General features: G+C 35.9%; 2 pseudogenes; one reads left to right on the top strand and one right to left on the bottom strand.

Moving 5' to 3' along the window:
* The first annotated feature begins 548 nt into the window (after window positions 1-548).
* Window positions 549-14,791, top strand: LOC119190024 (annotated as a pseudogene).
* Window positions 14,792-15,039: 248 nt separating this feature from the next.
* On the bottom strand, window positions 15,040-19,590 carry LOC119190025 (annotated as a pseudogene).
* Window positions 19,591-19,918: the final 328 nt, after the last annotated feature.

Raw genomic sequence — 19,918 nt, 5'->3', positions numbered from 1 at the left:
CAAATAATACCATAGGTTTTTCGCCTTTACGAAAACAATGCTCGCTTTGTCCTAATATAGTTGGCAGATGTGAGTAATTTAGCGTAGTTTAAATCAGATGCGCCGCTCCAGCGGGCCAGGTCAAGGTGTTCGCATGATTGATGTTATTATTGTCAGCCCTAGCGTTATTTGTGGATACAGGTCGTATATTAGATGGTGTGTTCTACGTCTCCTTTCATTTCCTATATAATTGATATACGTTTCAATAGAAATGTTAACTTGATAATGGAAATACAGGTTATAGTTAATAACTCACCAGAATTAGGATATTTGTATCCGCCTGGATAGCGACCACCGTACACAAGGTGTAAAACCCTCCATAGTCTCCCCTCCATAACACTCTCTCGTCTCGACTCGTAAGTGTATCAAGTTCTGGAACCAATCTGATTATATCCGGTTTCAAAAAGGCCGGAATACTTGTATCGACTGGATATTGGTAATCATCTCGCGTTAGTTGACACTATCTGAACCCTACTATACTTACCATCAGGAGCAAATGTGAAATGGGATCATTTGGCCGTGCCCGAAAAAAAAAATCAAATTCTCCTCTTTTTCCTCCTATATTGTGTTAGCATCGTTTCTTGAGATGGCATTTATGCGATTTATTATGTACACCCCAAACTAGAATTTGCCCAGGACCCCCTTAACTCTCGGTCCGCCCCTGCCCATCCAGATTCTTCCTTCCTCCTCTATCAATTACAAAATATGTAATTTCCTTATGTTCAGGGCTTTGTTCTTCAACCAGTTCTCGTATTACACAACGGTGCTGTTGCCGTGCACCGTCAGCGGGCTGGCGGTCTACTTCGAACCACCACACCGAAGAGTGATGGTCGTGAACCTGTTTGTTAATTTGGTGAGTGGTTTTTGTTTGTATGTATCACGTGAGAGGCTTGTTTGAAGTATTATTCCAAATAGAATGTCGATCAACGATGATGTAATTTATAGTTCTATAGTAGAGACAACCTTGAGTTAGGGCAAAGATTAAGAGACAGAGAACTTTTATGATAATTTATGGTCGTTGTATCCTTATTCATGTTAGGGTTGACACTGCACTATAAAATGTAATAGAAATGACCGATTGTTTAGTTACGAATTATATGTTTTACATGTCGTGCCATAGTAAACATTTGCTTTATGCTCTTTAGCGTTGCCTCCCGCCTAAAAGTCTTCTAGGATAAAATCTGAGATGGCAGTCCTTATGGATCCATGGCGTCTCAAAATAAGCTTAGCAATTTTGGAGATTCATCCGACAAATAAACAAATGGCTAACGATGAAAGTAAATTAAATTTAGTATGTGAAACGCACCAATGACCTATAAGAAGACTTTATTCCAAAATCAGGCGTTTGATTACAATCAAGTTAATTTATTTGTATGGTCTATTGGTTATTATTTATTATAATATGAGCTATGGCAACGCGTATCTTTACATGCGTTCTTGCTCGATGTAACATGTAAGTAAAAAATTGTGGCCTTGGCAAAATACTTCCATAGAAAACGTTTTTATCTACATTTGCGTCTTGTGTATCGATTAAGTAATATTTGTGCGATAATTTTATCTTCATATCTCGTGCCGCATTGGAAGTCTTCGAGCGGAATTTACGTGAATTATGTTTGAGATGTATTTATAATATTGTCGATATTGCATACACTTTATTGCTTACTGTTAATAGAGAATAAGCTAGGAAATCTTGGTGTTCTAATATTTTCATAACAAAAGCAATGATGAAACCTCTTTCTTCTTTAAATCTTTCTAACCTGGAGGGTTATATTGGTGCAACCTGTTGACGTTTTCTCGTCTGTCATATCTCGTGACGTGATCGGTTGTGGCTTATATATATCTTATTATAAACGTTAAATAAGTTAGAGCCCATCACGTCACGGGATGCATATACGAGAAAAAGTCCACATGTTGCACCAATTAAATCAAAGAAAAAATTTGAATACTAATTTCAATCAGTCAAAATTACAGGCGTGTTCTTTCGAGGAGATAAAAGTGCAATGTTTTTTAAACCATCTTATGAATTCAATCCAGAAATGTATTATTATCAATTTCTTGGTAATTAAAACCTAAATGTAAATGTTTAATGAAAAATCAGTATTCGCAGGTAGCGAGGTGAGGAAGGGGTCTTGATATCGATCTTTGACATCTGACTTTTCGAATTAGCACACGTGTAATAAGCGTTCGTTTTAGCGATTGAGGAAAATATTGACAGAAAACAAATAAAAAATCGTGCTAGTTGAGAGATCTCAATAGATAAGATTTTTAAGTCTGTATTATATCCAGTGGTATCCTAAAACAATTATTCCCGTTTTTGCCTGCGGTTCCGCCTGTGTTAAACAGTTTTCCCGCGATAAAAGTAGCCTATAGCATTCAGGATTAAAATAGTTTCGTCTAGTTGTCTTCGTCTGTAGTCTTGTCTTTATCTGTTGTATTGTCTTAGTCTATTAACGCTATCATGTAGTTATCCTATAACATAATAGGTAGCACTTCTCAGGACAGATTTATGCAGACTATGTCAGAAGTGTAAACTGAACTTCGAAGGCCCCCTAGAATGTGGTGTAAGAAAGCGACACTAAAGTCATTGTTGGTAGATTGAATTAACTGTGATTGGGTGAAAGATCGATGTCTCAATCACGTGGTTATATCTCGACCGAACATTCAAACTCAACATTTTCTTTATTCAAATAGTCTTTCAAAAGCTCTTTACAATCATCATGATTCTACTACCGCGTTGAAAACTGTTGTCGCTGTGATGAAGAAGCGGTACAAGAAACACAATCTGTTAACTGTTAATTACAAAACGACATGGACGTTCGCGTTGTGTTTCATGCCATATTCTAGGGGCCCAGAGCATTTAATATCTCGAGTAAATATATCGGAGATGGCACGCATCCGTTATTCGTGATACCAATCGATATAAATACTATTCGATAACAACATATTGTATGTAACTTGAATGCATGTTGTTACAAAATCTTGTGTTCGGAACTTGCCGATTAAACAATGACGAATATTAACAGTCGAGAAGTTCAGTTTTACATCAGATTTAAATTTTAGATTGGATTTTGTCAATGGCCTTTATTAAGACAAGTTGCTTCAAATTTAAATCCTTTTCTACATTCTTGTTTTCGCCATTTTAAAATGGTTCGTACATACTTTGTAGAATCATATAGCTAGATATCATCGCTTTAATCCTTAAGCTGTTCTTCCTAATCCCGACTATGGAAATTACTCAACGGAATTCAATTAACAATTACGAGTCACGACAATGATTTACGCAATAGATATTTTGCCAAAATTGTTTTATAAATTTCGGTCCGCAATGATTAGTCTATAAACCGTTTTCATTTACGAAGACTCGCCCCAATACCTTTTGAGCGTGGGTGTTGCGGGGTGTCGCGGGGTAAGGGACTGATCCAAGTCTATGCCTTGACGCTGTCCATCGTAGTGTGCGTGTGCACTTATGCTGTTCACGCACACTGCAAGCGATAAAGGAAAATTGTGGGGCGCGTCTTCGTGAATGAAATGACCTATATCTAAGTATATTATATAACATGTATATAATTTATTTAATGCCTAGCTCTTGCTGGCAGTTTCGCTTGTGTGACAGGTTTTCCTGAGGTAAAATAGAGTCTCTATTTTAAGTTATACTTCTAGCAATATATCGTAAACTGTATTTAACTTATAAAGGCACTTTTTGCGTGATACGTGTAAAAACATACAGACAGACAAAAATTCTAAAAACTTGTGGCTTCTGTTGTCCTAATAAATGCATTCCCCTAGCATATTGGTTTTTTCTTCAATATTTATAATGTAGACATCGGCCTGTTATGATTTTATTAAGATATTACGTATAATGTAATAAAAACTAATATTAAAAAAATCATGTACGAGATCGATCAAATACATTATGCATCGTGGATGGCCTTAACCGTGCCAAACCGGTTTGCAGTTTTTCGGAGGTTGTTGCCATTTGCCGTTAACAAATTTATACGATAGATAAACAGTTTAACAACATAATATCCGGCCATTGTTTGATATGTTAAAACGTACTCATCTAATTAATTCGTTGGGTAAAACATGAGTACTAAAATTATATTAATTAATATTATTTATATTCTCCGTAATTATGTAATTACAGATTGAAATATATATTGAGGTGATACAGTATTTTTGACTGTTTTATAAAAAATCACAGACGGGCAAAGGTCTCGGAAATTTTCAGTTGTAGTCGGTGTATTCTGACAAAGTGGGAAATAATTAAGTTACCTAATAGAATGTTGATAACAGTAGTGAACTGATTGGTATGGATTTTGTTCTAAATTTGATACATTGGCGATTGTTATCAACCATTTAAAGGTCACTGAACGCCAAATGACTAGTCTTTAGCAGTTCAAAGGCATGATCGATATCTACTTTACCGATGTTAATGTGACTTTGATTATAGAAATTCCGTTGATATCAGATCTTGTTTTTTTTACTCGATTGACATATGTCGTATGCGGTGGGGTCTCTGAACCCATATTTTAGAACAATCTGATATATCTACAATAAAACAGGGCCAGTTCAATGTTGTATCACTGTCTTATAGACCGATGGGAAATAACAAGTAGTGGTTACCGTTACTAAGATTATTGGATATCGGTGGATCAACTCCTTATTTCTTTTTACGTAAATGATGGCATGAACACTGAATGAATGACAGGCCATCAACACTGTTGCCTATCCCGGCCAATAGTAACTACGCCAACTACAGATACAAGTTTTCATGAGTGCGAAGATCTCATATAATTTGTTATACAAAATACTAAAAGTTCCTTATGAGATAACTTCATGTGATTCTCTACAACGGCTACAAAATACAAAAATGTTCTCTAAGTGAAACTTCATGCATACTCTACTTTTCGTGAGGAAAGAATCTAGTAGCGAAAACAAACTTATCCGGTTGAAAATGTAGATTCATGTATATTTTTCCAGGTCTTCGAATACTGGTTGAGGACATTAGAAATGAAAGGATGGCTTCGGCGGACGGCGGGCAAGGAGACTCTAATATTTATGCTGAGCAGCGCTGTCCTTTTCTACCTCATGAGGTTGGAGAGAGAGAACAATAAGAGGACGCCGTTGTTCTGGTGAGTTATTTAAATACGCCATGGATTTTAATAAAAATCGATTCAATAACAAACGACGTAAGATTCTAGGAATTCTTGATTCAATTTTTTTAATTTGATTTGTGTTTAAAATACTGAATTAAACTTTTTTTGTGCCATAATTAACTATAATATTATACAGAGTAGAAAAAAATGTAAATAAAGAATATTTACCGTTTTGAAAAAAATCTTTATCCAAGTTTAGTACTTAATTGTTATCAATGTATTAGAGATTTAAAAATAGGTAAAAAAAATCAGAATTAATTTTATCGCTTTAAGATTTTCTTAGATACAGGCTTATTACGTTACATAGACAAAATTATACTTCTTTTAGGTTCTTCACGCCGCCGCGCGTGTCTAAAGAGCAAGGCGAACCTGTGAAGGGCATCATGGGGCGCAGCCCCGCCTGTCCACACAAAGGGCCTTGCATCAACTATGTATTAAAAGTAAGTGAACGGATATTAAGAAGCATATAAAAAAAAGGTAAAAATAAACACATCACGACTTTATACCTAAAAGGGTAAGCAGGGGTCGATCAGAGAACAAAATATTTCCCATGTGTGTTCTGTGTCATGACGTGATAGCGGGACTAGCGTATCGCCATTTCATTTTCATTTTGATAACACAAAACCCTAATAATATCACTGCCCGACCCGGGATTCGTACTCGCGACCTCAAAGCTGTGTCGTACCGCGCACAGAAAACAACTACACCATCGAGGCAGTTTCATTTTTATTGGTGCAATGGGTAAACGAGTTAGCGGCACGTCTTATAGTAAGTGGCGCCCGCTGCCCTTGGACTTTGGTAATGTCAGGTTCAGCCAAACCGCTGGTTATGGTAAACAAAGTGTGAGTGTAAATACAAGATTTAAAAGTAAAATGACGTCTCGCTAATTCCAACAATTTCCTTGAATAATTTAGGTATTATATATAATTAGGTTTCGTCTGCGGTTTAAATAGCTTGATAGATTTTCCAGGTTATATATTTTCAGTTCCTGAGATTTGTGCATTTAAATAAACAAACTCTTCAGCTTTATATATTAGTATAAATATGTAAACTAGTTGTGCAAGGCAAACGTTGCTGAATGGAAACTTTGCTTAATTCCTATATATTTTTTTGGTGATCTTTGCATACTACGCCATTAGACTACGCATTTACCAAACAAAAAGATTAATAAAACGAATTCAACTGTTTTAAGTTTGACACGGATTTAACAAAACTTGTATTCAATCAGTTATAAGAAAATAAGTTTTATCTATAAAGCAACCAAACTCCATTTTCAATAAACGATCCCAATCGCTTATTACGATCTACCTAAAAATAGACCAATCAGGTCTTTTGACATACATACGAATGAGTCATTTTGATTGGTTCATTCTCGGAATCGTATTGAAGATTGAGATTGGGATCGTGTATTGAAAATGGCTGTCATACGATTTTTGAATTTAACGGCGAAGCAAGAAAGCGTAATGATTTTGACACTTTATTTATGTTCCCATTTTAGGGTCAACTATATTTTAGATTATTTTTAACCGACTTCAAAAAAGAGTTATCTATTCGACGTGTATTTTTTTTCTTAAGCCTTATCTATACTATTATAAAAAGCTGAAGAGTTTGTTTGTTTGTTTGTTTGTTTGTTTGAACGCGCTAATCTCAGGAACTACCGGTCCAAACTGAAAAATTCTTTTTGCGTTGGATAGCCCTTTGTTCGTGGAGTGCTATAGGCTATATATCATCACGCTATACCCAATAGGAGCGGGGCAGTAATGGCTAATCTCAGGAACTACCTTTCCAAACTGAAAAATTCTTTTTGCGTTGGATAGCCCTTTATTCGTGGAGTGCTATAGGCTATATATCATCACGCTATACCCAATAGGAGCGGAGCAGTAATGGCTAATCTCAGGAACTACCGGTTTCAACTGAAAAATTCGTTTTGTGTTGGATAGCCCTTTATTTGTGGACCGCTATAAGCTATATATCATCACGCTATGACCAATAGGAGCGGAGCAGTAATGGCTAATCTCAGGAACTACCGGTTTGAACTGAAAAATCTTTTTGTGTTGGATAGCCCTTTGTTCCTGGAGTGCTATAGGCTATATATCATCATGCTATGACCAATAGGAGCGGAGCAGTAATGAAACATGTTGCAAAAACGGGGAAAATTATGGGTTTTGAGAGCTTCCGTTGCCTGCGCTGCGTAAACGGTTAAAGTTATGCAACAATGATGTATGACGGGATTGTTTCACTTAAAAAGTTCTAAATAATATAACAAAGTCCCCGCTGCATCTGTCTGCCTTAACGTGTTAAACTCAAAAACTACCTAACGTATTAAGATGAAATTTGGTATGGAGACAGTTTGAGACCCTGGGAAGAACATAGGCTCCCGGGAAACTGCTATTTTTATAACGGAAAACTTTAGCCTGAAAAACTTTATAACGCGGGCGGAGCCGCGAGCAAAAGCTAGTATAATATAAATATCAATCCTGTATTATAAAATGTCCTACTGTTCGGCACGGGCTTCCTCCACTACTAAGAGGGATTAGACCAATTCTAAAGCCTTATTCTTTCAAAACAAAAAATTAAATTAAGCATATTTAATTCCGCAGGGCACAGCGCAATTGTTCGGCGTGGGTTGTGCCATGACTATGTTGAGGACCATCATCCCCAAGATCCTGACGCCGGCGAAAGCGTTCAAGTCGTTGAGACTGTCGCATCTCAAGCTGGGCGTGTTCTTCGGCGGATACATCGGTATTTATAGAGTAAGTTTCTTCACCATATAGTAAGCACTTTAAAAAGCAAGTTTAAGCAACTTGCATATTCTGCGGTGTATTGCAGAAATTGTGCTGCAGGGGAACCAACCGGAACCAACAAAATTTTGAAAGTGGTCTATGAGAAAGAAAAGTTTGGGAACCTATGGTTTATAGACAGTGTACGCGGACAAGCATGTATAAATTGTATCTATCGTTTTACGTCGCTTGAATTGTTATAATATCATAATATTGTTCAGTCAGTTCGCATTCGCTCGTCAATCATTCCGCGCGTACTTGTGGCGGTACAATTAGTATATACACCGCCATTTCTTCAAGATTAATGGAACTGCGAGAAGACCGATACGGCATCGACACAATTGTAGTGATAAGGCACAGCGATCACACTAGATGGCGATAGATGACATCTGCCTGACTGAAAATCTTCTTCTATAGAGGAATGCGAACATCTGTTCCTCTACAGTGGCGTCAACCTTTACGCCGCTACATACTCATTATAATATCAAAGTATTTTCAATATATTAATTATCTATAAAAAAAAGGACTATCTCAATAATATAGTTGTATCACAAACCCATCGATATATATGTACTACGTACTAGATTTGGCGTACATTTACTTTGTTCAACTGAATTGACCTGCAATTCATTTAAACTGACTTTAGTATGGTCAATATTGACAGCTAGTTGTGTACGGAGTGACTCTCATGATATAAGAACTCGAGTCTAAGTGTAAACCTGGATTTGAATAAAAAATATTAGTTAAATAAGTAACATTATTTGTTGTTCAAGTGAATAAATAGGTTATAACACTGATCTATTGGTTGTCACTTTAGTTGAGATTTTGAATAAATAGTTTATATTGACGTTCGTGTCTATAGAATATACGTCAATGATTACGCGTACCGTACCGCGTTTTGCTCCTTGGAGCAAAGCATGTTGCTGAGCTGGGGCACGATTGCGGCTGCAATATCTTACAAATGGATATGTACTTACTTGTCTATTGTCTATTGTTATATCTTAAGTTATACTGTGTGTTAATTGTAGCCTAAATAAACTTTTGTTTTATCTTTATCTTATCTACCCCGCGCGTTGTTAGTGCGTAGAGTGTTAAGGCGCGTGTGTGTGTGTGTGTGTGCGCAGCTGGTGGTGTGTTTGCTGTGCCGCGCGTGTGACTCGGCGCTGCACGCGCTGCCGGCCAGGCTTGCTGGCCGGCGCCGCGCTGCGCGCCGCGCCCTCCACGCCCATCGCGCTCGCGCCCTTCACCTCCTCGCTGCAGGTACACTACCTACACACTATCCTATCTCGCGCTTAAGGTTATAGCTTAAGGTCCATTTTCATACATTTTGTTTCACCTTTAATCTGGGTAACTAAACAATTTCGTCGTATTAAATTTTAAAGGCTGAAATATCCATGCATATTAATTATTTTTACGTTTTTCTTTCAACTGCGAGAACTAGTCACTAACTAGACATGAATTTAAATTCTTTACTTGTCAATACTTGTTTAGTTACCCAGATTAAAGGTGAAACAAAATGTATGAAAATGGACCTTAAGCTATAACCTTAACGAATTACTTCATATTATATTATTTGGTTTCTTAACACACAGGCTCAGGGGCCTTATGAGAGAATAAGGGAAAATTAGGGATAGAGATCCCGCAAGTTATTTTAACAGTGCGTAACAAGCACGTAACACGCATCATGTTTAGGACTATAGAAATTAGCTTATAGAATACCATTCCACGCACATTTCACGAAGATACCATGACGCGACCGCGTTACGCGTTTACACTATCATACAGAATAAGGGCCCAGCTTAATTTGCGTAACTCTGGCAATTATTTTCTATAGCTTTTATTTAATAAAGATTTTTTCATTCATCTATTCAGTCATCAATAACATGATTCCATTTAGCAGTTATCGGTCGTCCTATGTGAACTTTCAACAGTTTTTGTGACTGCATGATTATCTCTCAAACTCTTGACAGCCATGGAGACAGGTAGGTTACTTAAGAAACTCGTCTACTCATTTCTTGAACTTACGCTATTTGTGTGTCGTCATTTCAGCTTACACAACACTAAGAATAATATTATTAGCTCTACATACTACACTGTCACTGCTAAACACTGCTTTCTCTATTACTGAGAAGGATGAGGCCTTAGTCCATCACGCTGGCATTATGCGACTAGTAAACTTCACATGCTTTTAATATTCTTATAGAGAACTTCTAAGGTGTACAGGTTTCTCACGATGTTTTTTCTTCACCGTTAAAACAAGCAATAATTCACAAAAAATATATAATTTTAGACAACTCAGAGAATTGTGTCCCTTGGGTTTTAAACCTGCGGTTATTCGTCTTAGCAGTCCGTTCCATAACCAACTAGGCTATCGCCGCGTAACACTATGAATGTCTACCATAAACTACTGTACTTTCCAGATCTTAGGTTCGTGGTGCTACCAGCGCGGCATGATCCCGGAGCAGCTGCCGCTGGTGGAGCTGCTGTACTGCGTGTGCCAGGGGCTGCTGTTCCACGCCAGGGTCATGCACGAGGACGTCTGCCCGCGGTACATCATCAACCTTATGCACACCGTCACCAGTACCAAGTGAGACACTTTATAATATTTTTAGCAAATATAAATTAATTCATATTTAAAACGTTTTCCTTTTTGAATTTTATTTTTGGTGACTACCACTAATGCATCAACTTTTCGCCATGAGTATTATGTTATGATGAAGCGGTGGAGCGAACCTATCGCCATATCGAGCACAAATACCACCTTCGAGGTTTTGAAATTAAACTAATTTTCCGGATTCTATCGCGGTTTTTTGTTTTTTATATTTCTCCCGACGTTTCGAAGACTTTGCAGCCTTCATGGTCACGGGGACTGAGGTGTTGTTCATAAAAGTCAAAGTTACAATATCTACCTACATTTTACACTTAAAAAGTTGTATAATTGTAAAATGTAGGTTATGTTTGACTGCGTTCCTGTTTCATGAAGCTGCAAATAAATCGATCCAAAAACAAACCGCATATCCGAAAATAGCTAATTTCAATGTCTAACATTCGCGTAAATATAAGAAATCATTACACCTTCGAGGTTGTTACTGTTCTGAAACTCAATACCGCTGATCCAGCGTCAGCACCCAAGTTCCGTCAGAGCGATAGTCAGTCTTTCAAGCTAACGTATGCATTTTGGTATTTCCAGAGCGGACCAGATCCAAGCGGCGTTCGTAAAGAAGATGCTCAAATATTTGAACTAACCCATACACCAGGGGTCGGGTCGTAAAGTGACATAAGTTATTTTTTAATTATTTTAATTAGGTGCAATTCTGTGATTATTACGTTATCCATGTATTTTATGGTACAGGGTTTGTGTTTGAGGCCGTTATTTTTTTATTATGATATAGTTAACAAATTCGACTTAGCTACTTTTTTTTAAGCCGACGATATTTAACTGGTTTGGCTTACCCAATTTTTCCGAAATGGGGCAATTTAAATGTTTGACATATCGTTATAATTATTGCAAGTAATTATGTAAAAATGACACTTCTAGAACCTCATTAATTTTGTTGGCTATTATATTTTTCGTCGGGTATAGGCTATATTATGAATTGTGTGTTCAAATTATGATTTTGGGTGCTTTGGTAGACATATAAATAGTATAGATAAGTTACAAGTAACTTCAAAAGATTGTACGTTGAAACGTAGCTCGCGATAGAGACTATCGACCGTAAAAGACTATTGTGGCCTATTGGCTATATGGCCGGTCTATTGTGGCCAGTGTAACTACTGGACATAAGATTTAACATCTCCTGTCTCAGGATGGCGACAGCGGAATACCAAACAAAGCTTTGCAATTCAAGGTGATGGTATTTTTACTGTTTATGGGCGGTCGTATCGCTTACCATCAGGCGAACGGCAAGCTCGTCTCGTCATTCAAATCAATAAAAAAAAATACTATATAGGCAGAGATAAGTCTATGGCACGTTTACTAAAACGTTACTTTGCAAAGGACAGCGCAATGCTGTGATAATATATGCGTTTCTGAGTGCTTTTGGGATTATAGCCTTTGTAGTAAGCAAAGGTGTAGTATCGGCTAATATTGTGGTATAATGAGGCATAACTTTGCTTTACTTGGCGGTTGGATAAACAAAACTGAACAAGGTCAAAGAAAAATATGAAAATGTCGATTGAGTTGGGACGCGCTGTGCCTCCAGTATTGTTTATCATTACGGATTGAAATAGCGAAGGATTTTAAATGTAAATTATTGTTTGGAAAAGTAAATTGACCTTTTTTTTCATGAAATATATTCTCTGTTTACGATATACGAGTAATAGTGTTGTCTCTATCGCGAAGTATCGATAGCTGATGTTAGATAGTTAAATTAAAATTCCATTTAACTAAATATTTTTAGACGTTACTCTAACCGATAAAAGTAATTGATCAGTGGTTTAACTAATCACTTGCCGAGGTAATTCGACAGACAGATATAAAAATCATTGATGAAAATCGTTTATTCGTAAAGTTTTCAAACCCCAGTGACCATAAGGCGTTTCTAATAATCTTTGTATACGCTTGTCATAGTTGCACAATATTTTTGATTTCTATGATGCAAAATGTAACTTATCATTAGGATTACCATATAAACTTTATGAATTTTTAATTTGGCACTAGCATTATAAATATAGGGCCAAGCTAAAAATGTTAGACATTATGTTTGTTAAAACTCAAAATTAACTACATTAATACACATACTTTTGTGACAGCACTATATGTAGGCTGCTGGTTATGTATGGTTGGTTGGGTTAGAGCAAAGTACACTAGCGAATGTACATACATAAATATTGTATTGGCATCACTAAATTCCTGACATAAAAATGGAAAATCCCATAAAATACGGAACATCTGGTCACCCTACACAATATAGTATAAAATAATGTACAAAGATTATTAGTACGTCACATATATTGGCTAATTAGCAGTTACCTATTTACAATAGCAAAGTATAGACAATTTAATATGTAAGGTAATATTTGCTTTTTATATCAGTTGACTAGTTGTATTGTGTTGCTTTAGTGGTAAATAGTGTTGGCTGTATTAGTGATGTTATGACATAAAGTACAAATATCCGTATACTCGACGTATATAAAAATGTATACCTTATTCCTTGGCGGATAAAGGCCATAATTATGTTTATTATAGATTTTCATGTAGATATAATTGTTGCGTTTACATATTTTATTATGAATTATTTAAGTATCAGTATTTTTCGCCATACAGTAAATTTCGTACAAAATAATATATTAGATTTAAATAGGTTTTTTTATGGAGATGTCTGCATTAACTTAACCGTTATCGATAAATATTCATAACATCACTAATACATACCACTTTAATTTGTGTAGTCTGAGTCACAAGTAGTTATAATAAATTATATTTCAAATAGGAATGATTTACATATGTATTCGAATTAATATCATACGATGCAAAATTCTTGTACTTTAGTAGAACAATTATCAAGTGACGTATTTATCGATATTTATTGCAAGTCGTAAATTGTAATAATTTGACTACCTATTTTACAATTAGGTACAAATATAACGAAGGGAGAAGATTAAATTGGTAATTAAAAAATGATTTCTTATGTTTACGCGAATGTTAGATATTGAAATAAAACTATTTTGTAGATTTTAGCACAGTTTTCATGTTGTAATGCAGTCCGCCCCGTGACCATAAGACGAAAGCTGCAGTCTTCGAAACGTCGGGAGAATAATATTAAAACTGCGATAAATCCGTACAATAGTTTTATTTTATTGTTAATTGAAAGTCGTACTATACGCGTTGAGCACCGTTGCCTAGGTATTGTAGGTCAAAATGTATTTAACCATTTATTTAAAAGTGATTTAAGTTAGTAACTCATACTGACGACAATCTAAACGTGTTCTCGACATTCAGCTTTATATCGTTAAAGCCCTCATCCCAGCAAAATGGCGCGCTATACTTTTTTTTAGAAGCCATTCGAAATTTAAAATATAGAAAAAAATTAAACATCATATTTCTACAATATTTCATCTTTAGTTTGGTTGTTTAAATTTGAATATAGTATGGATATAGTTCCGTTCATTTCATAATGAAAAACAAGATATAAGAGGCCTTTGAATGTCGAAGGGCTGGATGTCAAAAAAATAAAAGAAACGCAATAATGTATTTGTGACGTCAAAGGAAATTACGATGCGCGCGACGGAAAGAGATGAAATGATTACTCCGTTACGCGTCCATTTTCATACATGGCAATATTTGAAATATGAATTGCTGTCTCATTTCTTATCCAACGTATTGCTGGTTTTATAAGATACTGTTTTTTTTATTATTTGCCATTACGTAGGCATAATAGTTAAAATGAACCTAATGAAATACTCTAGTGCTCAAGGCCGTTTGCTTGGGCAGAGGCTTTAACTAGAATGTTCCTGATCAGTTAGTAAGACAGTAGTTCAAATATTGTGTCATTTTTTGAGTAGTGTTGCGATTGAGTTGGTACAAAGAACAATTTTGTGATTTTATATTTGTAATGCACTTTGTAAACATAAATAAAAATAACCTGTAGTATTGTGATACTACTGTAAATTGCAACGTGTCTTCATAAATAGATAGATTTTGACAAATATTTCTTCTTTGGAGGTTTTAATGCTTAGCTTTGTTAGTGATATTGTACGAAAATGGCATTTTTATAGCTATTAAGTAGTTATATCGCACACAAATTAGTAGAACACCAAATAAACGATAATGCTCCATATTATTGTTATATTTTTATAATAAATTATTTTATATTACGTTGTGTTTTATTCATTCAAAAAATATCTGGTTATTGTGAGTTGGCAATAGGTGTATTTTGAACAGTTTATTCAACTGCGTGTAACAGTTGAAGGCGAACAATAGATAAAAAAAAGTATTTTTTAGTAGTATAATAGTGTTTATGAAAGTAAAATAAATTGCAGTTATTTGACTAATATAAAACAATTGAATGTGATTATAAAATAATTTCTAAATTCATGACAGGGCATTCCATTGAAAGGCGAATTCCGTTGCTGGATTTATGTCTTGTACATCTAAAGTAATATTTATTACTTTATTTCTAACATGAAATTATTCGATATCCAAAGATAGAACAGTGAAGTTCATTTGTAATAACAATAGTTCTTGTTAGTCTTTAGTTTCCTAGAGCTAAACCGCCGTTTTCAAGAAAAGATTCCAATCTTAATCTTTTATCCGATCCCATAAAATGCAATTAAATAAGTGATTTATAAGCATGTCAAAAAGCCTGTTCTGATTGGTTCATTTTCGTGATGGAAAAAAGCGATGTGGATCGTTAATTGCATTTGGCGGTTAAACACTAATGCCTAATAATATGAAAGAGCAAGACTGCCTAAATGATCAGCGACAATATAAGTACTCGCCTAATAGTTGTCTTGATAATATTAATCTGTTAATCTACTTCTTCTACTCTTGGTCCACCAGGGCTTTCAGGTCTCCCATAGCTAGGACCTCCGCCTGTCCCATGCAGTTTCATCATGGCAGGTTGGCACACCTTCTGAGCGTCCTTTAACCTTCGTTCTAGTTCCGCTTGTGATGCCTCTGGGTTAGTCTCCAACCAGCGTAATTGTGTGTTGCATTCATTTATAACTGCATCTCGTTCGTTGTCTGTGAGACGATTGCCGGCTGATTCTGCTGCCTGGGAAAAACAATTGATGTTAAAGAGCTGTCCCTTAAACTATGGCGTGTAAGATGACCCGAATGACTCATTTCAGGTCTCGATCAAACAAATTAATCGACAAGGAACGTCGTAATGCGTTTATAATGCCTCTGTCTAGAGAGGAGAAAGTACTGGCCAATTATGTTTCTAGAATGTAGCATTAATTTATAAAATAGAACCTGACGTATTATCAATTTTATTTTATTATAATCCAAACATGCTTTAAGTATGAATTCTATAATTTCGTCACTTCAAATAAGTCTTCGGTAGTATAGTGGTCAGTATCCCCGCCTGTCACGCGGGAGACCGGGGTTCGATTCCCCGCCGGAGAGAACTCTTTTTATTTTTCATTTTTTACACGTTTACACGGCCTGGATTTTGTTTCATTAGTACAATTTTTCGTAGTACAATATAAAAATAATATTTAAAAAAAGAAATCGTTAGGATTTTTTGTTGAAGGCCGATACAGGTAACATAAATATGCGTCTCGCTAGAAAACCACTATAACGGATATTGTATAAACAGTCGCATTGTGCTTTGCTGAAAGATCATTATTACAAACAAAATATCATAGTTTACCGTTTTACACCCATACAAGTATCCTTCCAATTGATTTCTGACTTCGACCCTTTTTCTCACAGCGTCGTCTTCAGTTTTAAATTTTTCCGCGTCACTTAGCATTTTCTCAATATCTCTCTTACTCAGTCGCCCTGTATCATTCGATATGGTGATGTGCTCTGATCGTCCGGTGCTTTTGTCGTGAGCGCTGACGTTTAAAATACCGTTGGCATCGATGTCAAACGTTACCTAGAAAATTCACGCATTTAAGAAATATATTTGCTCTACCATATGGGGGGAAACTACATATATGATATTCTTAAAAAAAAAAAATTGTTGGGAACACGAGTCTATTGTATTCAACTACCGCCCAATCTATACAGTGTGTAGATTGTGTACATAATTGACTGTTCAACTGAGACAGGTAGATAGAGGACCTCGATGTGCTTACTACGTACTTACTTACGTACTCGTATTTGAGTAAAAAAATCACGAGTGTAGAACTAATAGTTTAGCTTTATTCTTTCATAAAAAAATTACTCAAATCTAAATAACTCTTAAACTATGCAATTTCAGGTTACATGGCGTTTAATCGATGTACTTTGGGGCCCTCTATTGATCTACTTCAGTTGGATACTCTATCGTGTTACTGCCTGCAACATTCGATACCTACATATACAATAAAAAACTATATATAATTTTGTGTAATGAACAAATCAATGATAATGTTTAGTTACCTCGATTTGCGGAACGCCCCTGGGCGCCGGCGGTATTCCGGTGAGATTAAACGTGCCTAATAGATTGTTATCTCTCGTCATTGCTCTTTCCTTCAAAGATCTGAAAATTGCCTTGTTAATGTTATACGGGGTGCAAATCGACCCATTTAAGACGTGATAAAATAAAGTGTAATAAGGCTAATAGGGTTTTATAATTGAAACCATTACCTGAATCGTCACAGCTGGTTGGTTGTCAGCGTACGTAGTAAATATTTTCTTTTGCGCAATCGGTATTCGAGTGTTTCTTTCCACTAAACGCGTCATCACACCTCCTGCTGTTTCTATGCCAAGCGACAAAGGAGTGACGTCGACCAATAGTACGTCTTGTATGCGCTCGTCTTTAGAACCGGTTAGAATAGCCGCTTGTACTGCAGCGCCATAAGCGACTGCTTCGTCAGGATTTATTGAAAGATTTAGTGTTTTACCGCCGAAGAATTCCTGGAAAAATGTGATATGCTATTTATGACTTAGGTATCTATTAAAGGTAACTTACATCGAAACTAGACTTCTATTTGGATTTGTTATATAACAGTACTTTAATAAATTTTAGTTTATAAGAGAACTTTATGTAGATTGTTTCCGATCAATAACGTGTAATTATATCAGAAAGGGTCTAACAATTATAGCTCTGACTGATAATTTTTAGACACTATACCTGTAAAAGTCGTTGTATTTTAGGTATTCGAATAGAACCTCCAACCAAAACGACGTCATGTATTTCTCTGGTATTCAGTCCAGCATCTTTTAGAGCCCTTTCTACTGGTCCGAGGGTCTGTCGAAATAGATCAGAGCACAACTCTTCAAATCGTGCTCTTGTCATCTTTGAATAGAAATCAATGCCTTCATGTAACGCATCAATTTCTAAACTAGCTTCAGTGCTTGACGAAAGTGTTCTTTTAGCTCTTTCACAAGCAGTACGAAGTCGTCTCAATGCTTTTGGATTATCTTTTATATTCTTCTTGTATTTCCTTTCAAATTCTTGACTGAAATGATCTACCATTCTGCTGTCAAAGTCTTCGCCTCCTAAATGAGTGTCGCCTGCTGTGGATCGCACTTCAAATAATGAACCTTCGGCTATTTGGAGGATCGAGACATCGAATGTTCCACCTCCCAAATCGAAGATTAAAACATTCTTATCACCTTGAAGGTTTTATCGAGGCCATAAGCCAATGCCGCAGCTGTGGGTTCATTGATGATTCTAAGAACATTTAAAGCAGCTATAACACCGGTATCTTTAGTCGCCTGACGTTGAGAGTCATTAAAATAAGCCGGAACAGTTATAACAGCATCTTTTACAGTCCCTCCTAAAACGTCTCAGCAACTTCTTTCATCTTAGTCAAGATCATCGATGATATTTCTTCTGGAGAAATGCCTTTTTTCTCCCTTGTATTCAACTATTATTTTAGGTTTACCACCGTCGGAACAACTTGAAATGGCCAATGTTTTGGGTCTTGTTGGACTTTAGGATCGTCAAATTTACGTCCGATAAGTCGTTTTGCATCAAAACCGTATTTCGAGGGTTCATCGCCACCTGAAAGGAAAAATTTGTAAGGCCATGAAGTGACAATAGCAAACATACGCTTTTATTCATTGGAGCATTGAATATGAAGCAGACGACCTATTGTGTGTATGTAAAGTAGGCAATTTGCACAAATGGAGGGCGCCATCGTCTACATACAAGAATGTGTTGTAATGTCCAATAATGTAACGCATGAAGAGTTTTATTTCAATAGACTTCTCGACACTATATTACACCCGTTTTCGCCATTATAACGTTTCATGGAAGTTGTAAAAGCTCAGTTAAAAATATCATGACGTCTCGTTTATATTCAATTACGGTTTTGATTGTTGTTTACAATCTATTTCCTTTGATGTTTGATTTAATATTGTGACTAGTTCAATAAAATGGACAGTATTGGACGAACCATTGACGTATATTCTATAGACACGAACGTCCATATAAACTATTTGTTCAAAATCTCAACTAAAATGGTAACCATAATGTCAGTTATAAACTATTTATTCACTTGAACAACATACAATGTTACTTATTTGACTAATATTTTTATTCACAATCAGCGTCACTCTGTGCATAACCACACGATGTCAATGTTGATATCATATTAAAGTCAGGTGTACGGATTGCAGTACAGTTAAGTCGAACACAATGAATATACGGAACGATAGATCTAATACGTAGTACATATATATCGATGGGAGGAACCTTTGTGAATCTTATTCCTAATTTAATTATACCTTTAACGTGAATTTATGTGTAGAGCATTTTATAATTCCAACATTGAAGCAAGCAATTTATGGATAACATAAATTAGAATGTCATGGTATTCATATTTTTAATTGTGTCTACCTGATTTTTTGCCGCGTCGCCGATCAATCTTTCAGTTTCATTAAATGCTACATACGACGGCGTGGTCCTGTTGCCCTGGTCGTTGGCGATGATCTCCACCTTACCATGTTGGAACACTCCAACACAGGAATAAGTTGTCCCTAGATCGATGCCCACCGCTGGTGCCATTCTTTCTTGTCAAAACTGCTGACATAAAATGGAAAGCGTTTCGAAAAGAATTAGTACCTATTTGGTAGATTCAAGTTATGAAACTATTTTGGATAATCCACAAACATTTTCTTCTTATAGCTGAAGGAAAGTTAACTAAAAATTATGTGTAATGAAAAACTGCATGAACAAATAAATACTATGCCAAGTAATTCTTAAACATTCTTGTATGAAAGCTTTATGAAGCCTCTCACGCGCTAAGAAAGGCAACTCAAGAAAGGAAAATCCTTGATTATCATGTGACCTGTTTAGCGAAGTATCCATTAGCTAGCGAACTCAACATTATGCAGATAAGTCG

This window comes from Manduca sexta, chromosome 21 (genome assembly GCF_014839805.1).
Source record: "Manduca sexta isolate Smith_Timp_Sample1 chromosome 21, JHU_Msex_v1.0, whole genome shotgun sequence".
Lineage (NCBI taxonomy): Eukaryota > Metazoa > Arthropoda > Insecta > Lepidoptera > Sphingidae > Manduca > Manduca sexta.
Note: the sequence above shows the minus strand (reverse complement) of the source record. Positions and strands in the feature narration are given on the sequence as shown.